Below are 18,500 nucleotides of genomic sequence, written 5' to 3' on the forward strand. Positions count from 1 at the left end.
AAACAGCATTATCTTTATTAATGCCACAGGTCTCAGGACTGTGCACTCTCCCCGCGAGCCGGGTCTGGAAAGAGCTGCAACCAATCTCCCTAGATAAAAGCTCAGCAGAGAGCCGTATGCAAGCCAGACAGCTCGGACAGGCCTTCATCCTCCCTCCTCGTTCTCAGAGAGAGAGAGAGAGAGAGAGAGAGGTACAGGCCCCTACAAAGACTAAGATATGGCTTTAATCTTGGCACTTTCAGCCAGACAGAAAACATTTGAACTGAGAGCAGCTCTCTACGAGGCTATCAGAAGTCACTTCAGGTTGTTAGGCACAAGCCAGAACAAACAAATTGTATCATCAGTAAATACGTTTTATTATATTCAAACATTGCCACAAGAAAAGTTTTGAAAAGGCCGAAAAATGGACGGAAATGTTTGTGGAGTCCGCTGCCGCTTGTGTTGTTGGTGGCTCGGTTGGAGCGGCGGCCGCTTCCCGATGTCAGCCATGCGTGACGAGTTATTTTAAAGGTGGTGTGGAGAGCTGACGTGTGGCCAGGCCGGGGCAGGGCAGCGGCTGGGCTTAGTGCCTCAAGCCCCCTCGCTCCAGTGGTCACACAGCATCAGCTCCCGGCCCGAGCCCGGACACTGATTTATGGGACAGGGGGATTACCATCAAACCAGCCGTGAGGACCACCCTGATGGTGGCACAGGACGCCGGCTGCACGAACACACGCAGGCACACATGCACGCAAATTCAAATATACTCGTACATCCACGCACGGACTTCTTTTAAGGCATCTATCCACAGAAACCCAAACAAAACACAGACTTACGGCTGCTATTTGAGATGTTGAATATTAAAGTTTAATACTTTCTGGAAATAACCGAAAAACGTGAAAAGCTGCACATGCCATTTGTAACAGCTCTGTTAAACACTCAAGTGCAGTGGGGGGGGGGGGTTTGCTGAGGCTTCCTCATTACCACAAGGCTTTGTCCAAAAGTGTCTACAGGATGGGCTAACCAGCTGTCTGTTCTCATAATACCACTCCCAGCTCGAAACCACTAGCCGCACAGCTAACTGAGCTAAAGGCAGCTACAGTTAGTGCGTACTCTGGTGCTTCCGCTGATATGTTTAGAGTTCAAGCAGTGGCCACATCTTACTTTTTTCACAAGTCATCACCTCGTCACCGTCGTGCCGAGGGAACGTCGGTTGAAGTTTCGTAGTGCACAAAACATTTCTGAAACAGTGTTGCACCATACACAGGGACATAAAAAAATTAATAAATAAAACAACGGATTCATACAGCTTGTGCTGCAAAATCCAAGTCTGTGGAACCCAGAGATCCAAAGTGTATTTGAAAATATATTATTTACACTCCTGCGCGCAGTCCAGCTTGTGCACCCACTTCAGACGGGGGTTTGGGCTAACAGATTTAGCCTAGCAGCTACAGTTTTCAGTTTATTAAATGGTGTAAAGGCTGCTGCTGACTTGTATTACACCAGACAAGTTGCATGGAGTCAATTTATGTTTTAGTTCGGTTGTTTTCAATGCCCATGTACTTCAGTTGTTGCTGAGAATGCTGCAACACTGGTTTGCTGTGAAGCTCTAGAAATGTTTTGTGGACTAAGAATCTTCACCTGACTTCCAATCGACATGAGAGTGAGTACATAACGCCTAAATTTTCCTTTTCTTGGGTGAACTTATCATTTAATGCACAGTTGAGGAGCGACAACTTTATGTAATTCAAGTGCCGTATCCCAAAAAAGACAGACAGCCCAGGGAGGAAAATCCAGACTCAGATTCAAACAACAATACGACAAGATAACAGTTTCCACTTTTTTTCTCAATGCGGTTCCGGACTTCTCTCGTCCTTAATACTTTTCCACCGAGTCGCATATTTTTGTCGTCCAAGAACATGTGCAAATAAGCTGAGCAAAAGGAGGAGAAAAGGAAGGAAAGCACATATTTCTCACTTGCCAGGGCACAGCACAGCTCAACCTCAAGGCACCGGCTGGATGAGCCGAACAATAGGAGTCCATGACAAATCGGACGTGGTGCATTCCTTGGGCAAACACTCGCCTCATAAAAGGGAGACAGGTAGGCAAACACTCACCTGCCCTGAGCTAATAACACGTGTGGAAGCAAACACACACACACACACACACACACACACACACACACACACACTGTCACACATGCACACACTTGAGCCTGTCGATATGTTGGGACAATGATGGGAATTTGACGGCCTAGGAGCGTCTTGGCGAAGAAGCCGCAAGCCGCATTTTAATAACAAGACCACAGAGGAGGAATGCAGGAGATCTGAGTCTCTTTGTGCCGTATCACTGTGCTAGATGAAGCGTGGAAATGGACTCATAGAATGTATTACTTTAAGAAGTTGCACATTATAAACCACATGTCTGTACGTAGCTGCCTCAAGATCCCACTCTGCACTCGTGATGTCCGCATGCCTGTGTGTCAGGAAATCATCGATGACTGTGCTCACTTTCCTACCAAACAAATCACACACTATTTCCCTCAAGGCCCTTTTTTTTTTCCCCAAGCAGTGACAGCACCGCTTCCTCACCATGACTCCCCTCTAGCTGCCTCTTCATTGGACGCTCAGAGGCAGAGAGGATGAAGAGGTGGCGGTGGTGGTGGGGGAGGAGGAGGGAGGGTGGGGAGCTGGCTGGCAGCGGACACATGAGAGAAAACAAATTCCTGCCCCATTGCCATGGAGATGAGTCAACAGCAGGTCGGGGGGGGGAGAGCAGAGAGGGCCGTGGGTTGTGGGGCACAGGCTGACCTGCTGTAGTTAACAATTCATCCCCGTATCCGGCTCCCAAATGATTGGGCAAACACGGAGTGCTGCGGAGTCAAAAGGGCCCCGAGGGGCTGAGAGAGGGGGCATCACCCTGGGGTGACATGCTGACAGGCACACACTGGTGGGTAGAGGGTGGACCAGCTGGAGGAGGGGAGTAAGGGATAGGGGGCACCAGTGGGGAGGGAGGGGGACGTTGGAGAGGGTACATTGAGTACGGCACAGTGACAGAACAGTATTGATGGCTGTGGCCTTTTGTAAAGCCATGCAATTAAATGATGTGTGTTAAAATGCCATTTTGAGGACGGGAACAATGTTTCGAGTAAACCACAACAGATATCACCCAGTAAATTCTGTCCAAACTCCTCATGTTAGGCTAAATAATTAACGACGTTTGGCCGGCGGTCGTGCCAACAGTAAAGCAGGACTTGCGTCAGTTTTATAAGCCTCAACCACAGCGGCACTGGAAGTCTCTGGCGTACGTCCGCTTGGTTACAGATAGTGAGGGAATTTTAGCACATGTGTGCGAGCTGCGGGAGCTGAGGAGCAAAAACACTGCCGGACCAAAAAAGTGAGTTTTCCCAATGGGGACAAAAACTTACGATGAAAAGGTTTTTAACCGGTTATGGACCTCATTCGCACGGCAGACATTTTCTCCAGTGTCACACTCTTGAAAGCTTGAATTAAGGTAATTAAGGTAGGGAGTGTGACAAATTGTTCTTCTGTAACAGCTTCCCAATTGATCCACAACTGAAGAGACAATGGATAGTGAAAATGTTGAGGGACTTCCGGCCATATTTCAGGGTAAAACGACATATTTGATTCTCTTCACAAGTTTGCATAATTTATGCCTAGTGGATGGTGTAACACAAGAATTAATTTAGCACAGCTGCTCTGTTGTTGTTAGCTGTGCTGGCTCAGGCGTGTGTGAGCTGACCAATCAGAGGAGACTAGGTATTTAGGAAGGGGTGGGGCCTTAAAGAGACAGGAGCTAAAACAGGGGGTGAATACAGTGTACACAGTGAACGCTGGTGTGCTTTTTTTTTTTTTTTTAGCATTAAAGTGTGAAAACCTATTCTAGTTGTAACCCAAAATAAAATCATGAACCTGAAAATGAGCATCATATGTCGCCTTTAAGCACACGGCAGTAGCACCACAGGCCCACCGAGACATTCTACAGCGTTTAGAAACATATACTCACCAGAAGCTCTCTGGGAAGCAATTGAAGGCTGACATCTCAGTCTGAGGATTTGGATTCCTTCACTGCGAGAGAAAGAGAAAATCAAAAGAAAGACAAACGTCACTTCACACCCCGACCGTATAGTATTACATTGCTATATCTGCTTAACTCTTCATTCTCCATTTGCGCAGCTGGGTCCAATTTAGGTGAAACAGTGTTAGAGCATGTAATATGAGGTACCAGTGGAAAACGGTTCAAAGCCTCAACCCACAGGGCCGAGGCCCCGAAACGCTGACCGCTTTAACGGCGGAGCAGAGCGCCGCTTGACAATGATGGGTCAGAGCTCGGAATAACAGCCGAGCGACGGGCGGATCTCATCAGTGTCATTTCACACAGAGGGAGAACCACAATGCTTCAATGCTGCACTTATATTGGGCCAGACCTTACGTAGTGTCAGCAGAAGTTGTCATTTGCGACTTTATGCACCGTCACGGGGCCCGGGCTGCGCCTCGTAACATTGGCAGACGGAATCCCATTATCCAATTGGCCGTCTTACTTTGAAGGGGTTGAAATGCCACCATTACGACAGACCTTTCACTGGGCAGCGGCGCGAGGAGGGCGTGTTAGCAGAGTGGACCTGTTACTGGTTCTCCACTGCTACCCACGTCATGGCGCAGTGTTTTTATAAACACTGCTGAAGCATGTCCTTCCTTTACAGGGAATTAGGATCCTCTCTCTAATAATCCACCCAACAAATCTTATAAATGAAAAACAGGACTACATCATTTATAACACGTCTGTCAGGGAGGGAAAATAAAGAGAGCGAGAGAGAGAGAGAGAGAGGAGAGGAGAGAAAAGGAAGAAAAACAAGGGGAAAAAAGTAAGACGATGATAAAAATAGCAGATGTTTAACAGTCACTTCTCGAAAGGTGTGTCATTCAGGGAGCTTGGGACGAGCTCCTTGGCCGCGGCCGCGCTCTATATTTAGCATATTTACTAAAATAAAAAAAAGTGAGTTCAGTTCAGTCGCTGGCTCTGGAACCTTCTCCCCCCTCCATTCATGACCTCAGCGGTGCAGCTGGCGTCACTCAATGACGAAATACAAACCATATAAAACAACAAAAAAGGACCTCCTCAAATACTCGGAGTACATAAGGAAACAGCCGCAATTTAATGTTCCCCCCGTAAATGATCCTATTATGGCAATCCGAGTCCGAATCAACAGAAAAATATGGCTTTGCAGGGTCTAAATTTAGAACAGTGAGCATTTTACATAAGAGCTTTGAACAGAACACAGTCTTGAGGTTGATACGAAAAATCTAACCGTGGGCCTTTGAAAGGGGCGCTGTGTATTCCAACGCAGAATATTAATATTTACAATATTAATGAAGCAATCATACGAACTCGGAAATATTCGTATTTTCCACTGAATCAACAAGCCGCTCTCAGAGGAAAATAAGGTCCCCAGAACACTGTTCCAAGCTAGAAAGGTGGCAGGGTCCGCCAACAAAAAAAGCTAAGAAAACAGTATGAAATTGTGCTGTCCTCAAAGACCAGTTTGTTGTTCACCGTCAGTGGCTCTTCTGATTAAAATGTCTTCTTCAAAATTACACAGTGCACCCTTAAGTTTACTGTGGCTCCGAAGGGAATAAAGGATGTGTGACACATGCAGAGGGCGAACCACGTTTGTTTACTCTATCCCTGGATGCCGGAGATGAGCCTGTGTGTGGCAGGCTAGAGGAGGATGCCCCCGGGGCCAGGCTGAGGAGTAAGTGAAGCAGAAGTCCCATCTAAGCTCCGAAGCATGCTCGTATCGGGCCTGTAACTAAAACACAGGCGTAAACACAAGCGATGTTAGGGATTACACCCTGCAATACCGCCGCGGGAAAACCACAGGTGGAAGCATCGCCGCGGACACTTTTCTCCGCCGTCTGCCGGTGGAGGTCTGACTGGAGTGACAGCTCATCATCTACCCTTGTTGCCTGCTGAAACATTTGTGTAAACACCTGCAGACTTTTTTCTGTATCTATGTATGTGTGTGTGTGTGTGTGGGTGTGTGGGTGGGTGTGTGGAGCGGGAGCCACAGGTGAGAACACACACAGAAGGATTACAATGGCCTAATGTCATGTCGAAGAAGCCTCGCAGCGCAATACCACACATACTTTCAGAGACTGTAATGTGTTTTTTTTCTTGTTTTTTTTTTCCCCCTCGAGAAATTGCCGTTTGATTCATCGCGATTTATGTTATTCATCTCACGTCGCCTCGGGAGTCGAGCCTGATCCAAAACATGAAACATTTTAAACACTGTTTACACTGATGGGATGTTTCTTTTTCTTTTTTTTTTTTTTTTTTTTAAAAAGCAAAAAGAAATCATATTTTTTGTGAGAGCAGCAGGGATGGAAGGAAGGGATAGGGAGGCACTTTTCCCTCAGTGAACAGCACCCTCTAGAGCAACACCCTACTTCCAATCCTGCACCTCACTCTCTTTCCTACTCCTGAGAAAACAGCAGAGAACTACACTTCCGATTGCAGATTCGTCAGCCACAAATGCTACGAATAAAAGCCAAGAATCTTCTTAAAAAATTAGAAAATCACACAAGCTCGCAGACGTATCTCTTGTTTTTTTTTGGTTTATTTTTTGTAAACAGGTTGTCTTGTCCTCCGGCTCATTTCTGCACGATTACAGAGGTGAGGTCGAACGGCTCATTTTCCCAGTGTGAGCTGATAATGAGGCAGGCCGTTATTAAGACGTTTGCTTTAATCGTGCACAGGGTTATTGGGGGTGGGGGGGTTTACAGTACGCAGGAGAGATTAAGGCAGGCCACGCATGACGAAAAGAGCCGAGGAGGCCAACGATAAGCCGGCTACCCGCAAACTGTGAAGCGGGGGCCGAGAAATATGAGCGCACAGTAGGACATGAAAACCCAGCGAGACAAACCTCTCCCTCTCTCTCCGTCTCATTCACCCTCTCTCTCTCTCTGTGTTCTCGCCTCAACTCGTGTTACACAACCACAAAGGAATGCCTCATATATCGGAGACAGATTTAAAACAAGCGGAAAAGAAAAGAGTAGTAAAGAGAGGACAGCGGAGGGATCCGTAGAAGCAGCAGGGGTTGTTTGGATCTCTTATGCTCGTATAAGCGGACAACATGGCAGGGAGCTTTGGCAAAGCGTCGTGGTGGCACACAAGCCCAGACACATACGCACCCAACTATTTCACACATGCTTACATAAACTAAATCGGCCCGGGACGGGGACGCGGGGCCGTGCGCGCACGCTTCCTCTAGATTTTTCCATGCCATTAATAAAAATAGACATTGCGCCGTTTCAATACGTTTTGTAGGAATTCGGGGAGCACTTGAGAATCCATCACTTTACAAGCTTCATAAACTTTCCCACAGAATTCCCACCGATTCTTTTCCGTGAGTTTTGGAACCCACACACGATAAAGTAGCACTCAATTAGGGGACGGCACACGGAGCCCGACATGGGCCACTCGTATGCTGCTCAGATTGAGACACACAGCGCCGAGCACCCACGCTGCATTAAAGGTGCACTATGTCGTTCTTTTGGTAAGAAGAGAAACATCTTAATTTATTGATTTTCACGCTCTAACAAACTAAATAATCAATAATCTTCATTTTCATGACTCAATAAACTGATATACAAACTGACATTAAAGGTGCAATATGTAGGATTTGAGAATTTTAGTCCAGAACCTTAAAAAAAGAACAGAATGTGACAATAAAACAGTTTTGAAGTTATAATTATATGAAATATTTAACAGAAATATCTACGTAGGTTAGCATGCTACCAGGGTAGCATCCGTATAGTTGGCTGCACATCCAACCAGCTAACTATTTCTAATGGGCGCTACAGTAAATGATCCTTTATTTTAAATATTAATTTGAGGGGAACCAACAGGTGGCAAATACTTAAATGTAGTACCCTTAAAGGACAACACAATTTCATACCGTTTTATTTAGTTTATATGTGGCGGACCCTGCCACCTTTCTAGCTTCAAACAGTGTTCTGGGGACCTTATTTTCCTCTGAGGACAGCTTGTTTATTCAGCTATGAAAAAAATTATATTATAAACAATGATAAATTCATATGGTAATCATAACTGAGTATTTTCCAAAACTACATAGCACACCTTTAACAACAATCCTATTTCCTGACATGTATAGACAATGAAAAGCCATTTATTGAGTACAATTAGCAGTTTTTGAACACAAGAAGAACAGCAAGCTGAGCCGAGCTGCGTCGGTGACTTCAGGTGGATCAACACTTTTGGATTATTTGCCCTCTGAGGTTAAAGCACTTCGATAGGGAGACAAAAGCTGGATTGCGTCACCATTATCCCCGTCTTTGTCGCTGTATTTCATGCAGTTGCATAACAAATAAAACGCACACAAAAAAATCTAAGAATAAAATAAACATTTCACACATCCTTTCGGTCGGACTGCATAAGCAAAAGGTGTGTGTGTGTTTGCCCATGTGTGTATCAAGTTAGCAGAAGGTCAGAGTGGTGAGGTATTAGCGCACTGTTTGCTCTCCTCCATGTACTCTTGGGGACCAGCCTGTTTGAGAATTTGAACAGTGACGTGTGAAACCAGTGAAAAACAGGACACAGCGCCGCTCTGTTTGCTTAAGAACACCCTGAGAATGGGCCGCCACGACAAAACAACTCCCTCGGCCTGCATTCCTCCTGTCCGTCAAACCCTACCTGTAGAACAAGATACGACACACAGAGCGGAAAGGAAGCTACAAGAAGATTGACTTCGCAGCGCGATTACTTGCAATTTGTTCCGAGGTGGTCAGCTCTCCGACCTTCATATTTGACCTCAGGAAGCAAGCACGCATCCACAAGCCCTCTGTCTCTCTCTGCTTTAAGCTCTGGGTGGGCTGATAATGGAAAATAAATTATTTATTCCAATACGTCATTTTGGAATGGAGGGAATTTCATTTTGCATCATTATGTAATCGGGATGTGACTTTCTTAATGCATTGATACTTCCCATAACTTCCCAGCATGCACTTTGTGGCAGTTAAAACATATGTACTGGAAAGTTGCTGTGTGTCTTTCATATATTTGAAGATACATTTTTCTGTTTAAACAGTCAGCGGTTAGTATTTTATTCAGTCATAACCCACCCCCTCACACTTTTATACTTTGGAAAAAAATAACTGGGAGTGGTTTCATCTTAACGTATGCTTGAACACAGTAGCTCTGACAGGAGCACCTACAGCTGTTATTTACAGTGATACAGCTGACATAGAAAAGTTTGGTAAACCATAATTAGTTTATAGCATTGTTATTATTAATTTATGATATAATTATTAGATACTGTAGGTCGTCTGAACTGTAGATAAAGTATTTTTAGACATTCCACAGTAACTGAATTGTGATAAAGTCACGTTAGCTAAAGGATTTATGTGCAGCTGGATTAATATCAACTTCATATGACCAGAAAAATTGTTTTGAATCAAATCGCAATTTGACTTAATTACACTTTTGTGCTACAGGACTGCAACATTATAAATCACATCTTGAGGCCTCACATGACTTCTCGCCAGTGAAAACAATGTGACTGTATGAAAAAACATCTGAGTTGAGAAAATGTAGGCCACTTCAGTCATTAGTGCACTGACAGCAGAGTCGTTACTCATGATCAAGAATCGAGCACATCAAGCATTCCTCTGACGGCTGAAAGCTGCATTTGAACTGTATTTTGTATTTCTGATTCTCAATCCAGACTTTCTTGCCACAGACCTGAAAAGTAATCGACAGAAAATTAAATGGGCATCTTTTTTAAATACCAGTCGATTGCTTCCTAAAATGTGACTGTACAGTGTTTTACTCTATTTTGTATCTTGTTGAAATCACTGGATTTGGGATTATTATTATTGATCATGAAAACACTTCACACTTACACTAATTGATGAAGTGCTGCTTAGTGTCACGACGTATGATGTTCCTAACGTCTTAAAAACACCGAAATCAAACAGACAGTTTAATAACCGCTCCTTTCTTCTGCCTTCTGTCCAGCATCTGTTATATCGAACATTTTAATGATGTTTTCGGCGGAGATGCCCGACTTGCCCCCTTATGTAACTCGCAGTTCGGGCCTATGAAAACAAACCGATGGATCCGATAGTAAAAACAGCGGTGACACTGGGTGGGAATCAATCAACTGGAACATATGAAAAGGGAAGAGAGGCACCGCGAGATTCCAGCTCCCCCCCCCCCCCCCCCCCTTCGCCTCCCCGCCATCATCCTCGTATCAGAGGATCCATTGGGAGAACTGGATGTGATTTGTATGTGTGTTTTTGAAGAGGGGTGCTCATAAACAGCCATGAAAGGGGCCCCTCTATTCAGCCCGCCAGCAGAGATGCGCTTCACTGGGCCGGCCTTTTGTCTTCCCCCCTGTTCACAAAACCTTAAGCGGAGAAAAAAAAAGGAGGTTGATTCTCTCGCGATGTGAGCAGGCCCAAATGATGCCATTAGATTTGGGTGCCCGCTTTGGGTGAGAAAAAAAAAAAAAAAAAAAGGCTTCAGTAGCGTTTGAAGTGATTTAAAAGATGCAGGAGAGAGAGAGAGCTGCCTGCTAAATCCTGTTTTGGGGAGGAAGACCGGAGGAGAATGGGGGAGGTAAAAAGTGCCAAGCTAATGATCATTCTATAGTATGCAAAATTCGCTCTCAACTCCATAAGTGCTGTGGATGTTAAAACAAAAGGCGGCGAGCATTCCTTTGTCACGTGACGAGGGTCAATGTGCCGCGGTGGTGCATGGGGTCGGGAAGTTCACCAAACTTCCCACGCTGCCGTACAGCGCAAGATCGCAGTAAAAGAGCCAGTTAACACTCCTTCATTATTGGCAGGGGAATTTTTTTTGTTTCCACAGGGGCCGGTGCCCACACAGGGATGAGCCATCAGGAAAAAAAAAAAACATATAGCAGACTTCCTCATCAGCATGACAAGGCTAACACACAGGGTTGGGTCAAGTTACTTTGGAATGTCGAAAGGTTACTGAATACAAATTACATGGCTATTTTTGTAATTAGTGACGTTAGGCGGTGGATTAGAAAAACTTTTGACAGTGCTACACCTGATACTAACATACATTGGTGAGGATCGCCACAATAGTTACTGCTCTTCCATGAACGTTCGAGCTCTGTGGACTTCCCCTCCTCCGTGATTTGATTAAAAATGGCCACACAAAAAAGTAGACACAAGAAAAACAGCATCCGGCATTTTGTAGAGTACACACAGTGCGCTGGTAGATTGTGCCAGAATTATCTTTGTCAACATGGATGAGTTGAGTGAGCTCATACACAATATGTTTATCCTCCATTTTTTTCCACTTTATCATAAACTCCTTCAGCATCATTTTCACAAGTTAATAGAGCATTAGTTATCATAAAGATAAGAAATTTAATATTTTAGGATCAAAAATGTATCAAGTAATTCTGGTCAATTTAACTTGAATATAATTACTGATAATAATATGATGATAATACTGTGCACATACTGTAAATAGAGGATGCTGCCTCATTGCATTTTTCTTGCTTATGTATTTGTTTAATATCTATTCATATTATTTACATATTTATTTTATTTTTGACATCTTGTTTTCTTGTATTCTGATATTGCTGCGGGTCTCTGAGAGCAACCAATCAAAAATGTATCCGCATGACTACAATGACTGATAAAGTGTGTCATGTCTAATAGTTATTTGTTGTCTGTCATCTGATCACATCTCATCAAAACCCCACACACGCTCAGACAGCAATGACACAACTGGGATGACAGAGACAAGTATGACAGAGACAAACATGTATGTGTGTTTACATAAATCCTAAAGAAAAATTGTGCCGGGTGATGTCACAGCGACGCACTGACTGAACAGCACAGTTATGTCACCTATACTATAACGCTGTAATGCAAATAGACAAAGCCTGTGCACCTTTCCACTCGAGCGCTCGAGAAACAGCGGGTGAAGCAGGTGATCATTTCGACCGTGACACGGTGCCAGCCAATGGCGGCCGTGCGGGGCATGTCATCACTGTGCCCGTTTGTCGACAGCAACCTAATAGGCATGAGAACCTGACAGTGTCAACAAAGGGACAGTGCCAAACAAAACCACTTGTTGTGAGTGGGTGAGAGGGCCGGCTACTAAACAGGCTAGGTCCGGTTCCACTACACTACGCTCAGCCCTCATTTCCAGTTACTCTCTGTTTTTTCTTGACATCTCAGCTATCAGGAAGAACATTTCATGTTTGTTTTTCATTCACTCGTCGGGAGTTATTTTCGGCTGCCACCCACGCTTACTGTCAGATGACCCACCTCGGTATTTTTAATTCTTTGAACGATGCCTTCATATAGTTTACAACTCCTCTTGTTGGTGCTGCTGCCTGTGACAGACTGACGAGACAGTTGCACGGCATTGCATCACTTTCCACTCATTACCTAATGGAATTATAAGCAGGTAGAAGATTATTATAAGTAGATCTGATTGTTTTCATGTGATTAGTCATGTAAAGACTTGAGATGTTACCTGTGCAGGTTTTCCTCAAGCCCCGAATGCCAAATCATGCTTATGGTGAGATTCTTGGGAAACATTCCCAGAATGAAAAGGCCCGTTGCACTGATGCTTGACAGTCTTGCAAAAAAAAAGGTACCAAACCATTTGAACTAGCATGTAAAGACATCATTTGAGATTATTTCTACCCACCAGGTGAGCTCAGAGTGAGTTGGTTGGAAACATCCTGTGACTCAAAGGGGCTAATGGGACTTCCCCCACTTGGGATATTTGTCAGCTGTCTGGCCTGCCAAACAAAATCACCTTTGATTGCACATGACAGGGCAGCCTAATGCCCTAAATACCTCACTTATCAGTCAGTGCTCGTTAGTAACACAGTTTGAGAATTCGAGATAAACTTTCTGCTGCAGACTGCAGTCACCTCTGGGATGTATGGACAGCAGCAACTTTATGAGAACAAACTGTATTCTCCTGCTCGTTCTCAAGGTTTGTCTTCCACTACAGAAGCTACATGAGTGAAGAACAAGTAATTAACCAGCGCCGAGCCCAGCAGGGAAGCTTAAACGTCGAGCAGAAGGGCTGTAAAGAGAACGGTGAACTTGACACCGGCGCGGCTGCTCCTCGACAGCTTCAGAGCAGTTTGTTTCCCACATGCTGTACCGTACATGTTACTTCAGAGACAATAAACTCAAAGAGACCAACCAAATGCATCAATGACAACAAAATGATGATATTTTGTTCTTCCGGAATATGTGCGATTACACCACGCGGTCAAACTCTGACTTTCCACGCCAAAATATTCCTAGAAACTGCCGGGACAATTGATTCTAATTCCGACAATCAGTCTTTCAGCCTCGGTTTCAATTCAACACCACCAGCACCAGTGATCTTCTTTAAAAGGTACAGCTCAATCCAAAATCCGTCTACATTGTTCTGGTGTGAGTTGTGAAGTTTTAGAGATATCCGCTGTAGAGAAGTCTCCCCTCTGTCGAATATAATCAAACTAGATAGTGCTAAGTTTGTACATTTTAAAAACTCAACAGCAGTGACTCATTCCAAAAATCGTGACCCGGTTACTCGAGATAATGGACTGTTAAAATCTTTTCAGTGAAATTTGTTAGCTTAGTTGGATGGCCTCCCATCCGTGAGAAGAAGAATACGTCCCTCTGCGTGGTTATATGGTGTACTTTGACAGAAATCTCTCTCACTGACATCTCCGAAACTCGCCAGCTACCAAAGCAATCGAGATGGATAAATGGCGGCGCAGTTAAGAGGAATAGTGGTAATTTTTGGGGGTGACCTGTCCCCATAGTGTTACAAAACACGCCCCCCATTCACAATTATTGTGATGCATTTCTGCATTCTTGTGAGACGAAGTAGCAGGTTCTCAACAATGACAATACAGCCAAAATGCAGTATGCCCTGGAGGCCATGATGTCAGTGGAAGTCTTTACCAGGAGGCTTGATATGGGTCCTGTGGGCTACTGCTGATAAGATTGAGGAGCAGGTCATTACGAGACCCTCAGCACGCTGCTCGCTGGCTAACAATGCCGCCTCAGTCCCAGCTATCGGGCCATCTCACGACGGACCACATGTGGGCTAGCAGGATTCAGGTAATCAGGGCTGTCAGAATGGAACCAGCTCCTCTTGCAGAAACCATCTCCACCCTACAAAACTATTTTCTACTGAGCATGCCAGACAGAAACTTGCATAAGAACTCATTTTAGGATTTGTCTTTACGAGTAGGAAAAATTAACTTCTGATGGTGCCTGGGGACCTGTGCAAGCACTCACTTTGTGCTGCATTTAGCGGCGACGTCAAGCAAACATTTCCCACCCCTTGTCTTTTAAAAGTGACCCTCCTTGCACAAGCATCACCACAGACTCTCTGTCGAACCGGTTGGTGGCGAAATCACTGTTCATTGTGATGCCTGTTGTCATAGATACACCCAGGTGCTGCTCACGAGCCAGCGCAGAAGAGTCAGAAAGCCAAGGCTCTCACTAATCCTTCTCCATACCACAGTGTGTCAATAATCAGGAATGCACTGCCTAAACTAAACCATTGTTCCTCTGCCAAAAAAAAAACACAAATATAAGCACTGACACTGCCTCCGGGCACTGCCGTCTCTGGGACGGGGAGAGAAACGAACTGAAGAGGAACAACAAGTGTCAGCGATGGAAGAGGGGAGGCTTTGATATCTCTCCAGACAGCTTAATACTGTCTAAATCATAAAGCTTTCTACTTTAGTGCATGGGGGGATGTATAGTGTTGTACTGCTGGAGATTGACTGCAGCAGTCGAGTGGTAGCTTTTTCATACAGTAGGACAAAGTCGGAGCTCCTGAGAGGACCAGCTGCTGTCAACAGTTGGGAGGCTTTGAACTTACCACTAAGCCCTGAGACAGCAGGAAATATCCTCTTCGCTTCTTTGAACTCGGCCCCATTAGAGTTCAATTCAGAATATAGAATGTAATGAAAAAAATAATCTCACAAGGATTTATATAGACGCACCTGACAATAGCGTCTGATCTTTGCGAACAAAGACAACTAGCGGTTGCCCACCACATGGAGTAACTTTTATTACTTCGCACCGGAGGATAGTATGCGGGGAGCGGCCACTTTAAGTACAACTCGGGACTCTCTAAAAGCCATGTGTCTCCTGTGTCATCTCTTTTGTACGTCTTACTATTAAGAAGTCCAGTGGCAGCCGAAATACAAGAGTCATTTCGACAAAAAGGCGGCAGCAACTCAACTGTCTTACACAAAGCCACGGCTAATACTTTAAGATCAGACAAGCAGACATGAGTGGTTCTGAGTCCATCCTATGTAAGACAATAGCTTGCCTGTTGTCTCTTGACTCTGTGCATATGTGTGTGTGTGTGTTTTCAAATGCTGCGGTGTGATAAAACAAGGAAACGCAGAGCTGGGCGAACGGATGCGGCCGGAGTGGTGAGCCCATTGCGGAATACCCCGGCAATGAACAAGTCCTCCTGAGAGCTTTTCTTGTGTGGGGTGGCTAGCCGCAGCAAGTTTATTTCCTCGAGATATAAGGCCTCGCTGCAAGCCACAACAATGAGCATCTTTGTCGGGCTACACTATTATCTTTGCACATTACTGCAAATGACAGGAGAGGGTAGTGTGTCGAAGATCCCCTTTAATGAGCTCCAGGTATGCGCTTGTCATAAAACGAGAAACTAATTTAAACATCTGCAGAGCTGAACTCGTGTGCCTTCAGCGCCAGAGAGCATGTCAACGCTGATCTGAGAGCTGCTTAGTCATTTCAGAGGTCTGAGGAGATGAAGTCCACAAACCCTTGACGTGAATCGTAGAGGAAATGTCTACTTTGGACCTTCCAGTTTGTGCATCTTTTAATTAAAGTGTTCTGAGCTTTTGGCCAAATACATTGATTCAAAAACCTGAAAAGTCGGTTTGTCGGTTGGAACCAAAAATAGCAGGATTTCCTTAACCTGGGGTGCAAAAGTGGAAGCGAGTGTGTCATATTCTTCCTGTCGTGCATTGTGCAACAGTCTCCGTTGATAGCACATGCTCGACTGCAGCGCTTCCACTCAGAACTTCTCGTACCGAAAACAAGGCTAACCAAAGGTTATATGGATGCACAAGTTACTCAAAGTTTGGCAACCTGATAAAGACTTTAACTTGTCATAAAACATGAAAAAAAATTGTCTTTAACTTAATGTTTTGGGTTCATTATCTGAAGTTGGGTGTTTTTTTTAGGTATCATTCTCACCTGCACAAACACTAACAGACTCTGACTTAATTATCCATGCAGCCTAAAGAGCTAAAAACACAGACAGACTTGTCAGCAGGTCAGAGACAACGAGACAGGCAGACGCACTTGACCCTTCCTGCTAGATTACAGCTCAACCTGAACTTGACCTCTCTGTCACCTGATTCAAGAGCCTGCATTTCAGACGGAGCTGGTTGGTTGAGGATCATCTGACCCCAGACTTGCAGAACTTTGCCGTCCTCACTTGGCAAGTGCTTACTCGTCCTGATGTCATGCGTCTAATTGCTCTCTCTGCGTGGGATGTGAAGTCTGATATAAGGTACATTGTTGACTGTGTGCACCGGCTTGTGTGTGTGTATGTGTGTGTGTGTGTGTGTGTGTATGTCATCGGGAGCCAAGCTAACACTTGCCTCCAGCAACACACACTCATGTCTTCACCCGCCACAACCTATCATTACCGCTGTCACGTAGCCACCTCCGCAGCGGGCCTCGCAAGCCTCGACAACCACCGGCACACACACCTGGAGGGCCAAACACTTAGTTCCCAGCTTTGTGCTTCGTAAACACTGCCTTTTAACACACACACACACACACACACACACACACACACACACACACACATAGGATGAAGACACACACACCTATTCATATCCTGCAGCCTCAGCTTGTACCTTGCCCCTCCCATTCGCTGTAAAATATGTCTCACTTTTCTATCTCCCCCGACCGCAAATGCTTTAGTGCTATTTAATTTATTTCCTTTTGTTATCGATTGCCTCACCAGCTGAGCGAAACAGCACACACAGCAGAGCCAGGTTGGCAGCCGCTTGCAGGCTGCTGCTGTGACTAGACAAACAACAGGCCACAGTATGCATTACAGAGCAAACACAGTATGGAGATTCTCAGAAGTTGAGAGGTACGGCTCCGCAAAAAAGAAAAGGAACTTTCTAATCCAGTCTCAGGTCGAGCAGATTATGATTCAACAAGCCTGACGTTTGACCGCAAAGTCTTCCTCTTGCGTGTTTTCTTCATTGGTGTTTACTTGAGCCGGGACAACTCGAGAGCGCACACGGTCGAAAGAACACACACGACTGCTGAGCAAACATGTAACACCTGAGCTTAGCCCTGCCTGCCACACATGCGTGACCTTTACAGAAGCCGTCACCGTGACAAATCAGACACAAGAAAGACTTCTGAAGATCCCAGCCTGCCGGTGTGGGGCCGCTCAGTCCAAACAGACACTTCAGTTAGAGTTAATCGAGGGAACAATGGAGGACCTCTGGAACGTGCTACCCCAGCAGAAGCCTTTGAGGAAGACAATCGAGGTGGTGTTTGCCTTCCTTTGTCGAGTTACAAGGTTGTCCTGGGCCTGTGCTTGCTCTGCGCCATGTTCTATTCAGAGAGAGCTTAGTGTGTAGCAGGTTACTTCTGATAAGTGTGTGAAACCTGAAACTCCGTCTTTAGAGGCAAACTGTGCAAAGGGAGAATCTAGAAAAACGGCATGCCACCTCACAGGCCTCAATTACCAGCCATTAACAGCGGATTATCCAGAATATCAATGCGTTCTATTACAAGGACGTTGAACATGAAAGAGCAGACCAAATAACCCAGAGCTGGTCCAAGTCTGGGCCACTAGGAGGCCATACCAGGGCCACATGTCAGCCAAGAGCAAACCAAATGACCCAGAACTGGTGCAAATCTTACAAAGTGACTAAACCGTGCGACTACAACGTCAGTTGCACACAAGCCCAAACATTTTTTATTTTTTTTTCACACTGGCTTACTCAGTCAAAGATGTGACCTTCAAACAGTGGATACAGTTTGTCAAGCTTCTTATTTCACCATCACAATTTTATCCATTTGGTCCGATAACATTAGGGAGCCATGCAGTTAAACAATTGTATCAATATGTTCAAGTTTACCGGGGACAAGTCTGTAGCACATGCGCTCTACTGGACCAACAATGCGGAGGATCCAGGTAATTTTACACACAGGAAGTATTTCTTGGCTTCAGGCACAGCTGAGCAGCTTTCCTAGGAATGAACAGAGTTCCACCTCTGACGTTCTATCCAGCTCTCATCATACAGCTGTGTTTTTTACGAAGAATAAGAAACATAATGCAGAAAAAAAGATGTTATCTCTGATTATGATGCGGGAGCATGAGATAAATGTGTCAATACCCACACTGAAAATCTTCACTGGGTAGCTGAAGTATAAATGTATAACGTA

The 18,500-nt window shown here is 45.0% G+C and overlaps 1 long non-coding RNA gene across 1 annotated transcript in view; it reads right to left on the reverse strand.

Annotated features, from left to right (window-relative positions):
- The window catches only part of LOC115574769 (uncharacterized), a 57,547-nt gene that overhangs the window by 16,163 nt on the left and 22,884 nt on the right, over positions 1-18,500 (reverse strand). Inside the window, exon 2 of the long non-coding RNA XR_003982570.1 lies at positions 4,006-4,067. This is a non-coding gene — a long non-coding RNA (uncharacterized LOC115574769). The remainder of the gene's footprint in view (positions 1-4,005; positions 4,068-18,500) is intronic.

This window comes from Sparus aurata, chromosome 23 (genome assembly GCF_900880675.1).
Source record: "Sparus aurata chromosome 23, fSpaAur1.1, whole genome shotgun sequence".
NCBI classification, from domain to species: domain Eukaryota; kingdom Metazoa; phylum Chordata; class Actinopteri; order Spariformes; family Sparidae; genus Sparus; species Sparus aurata.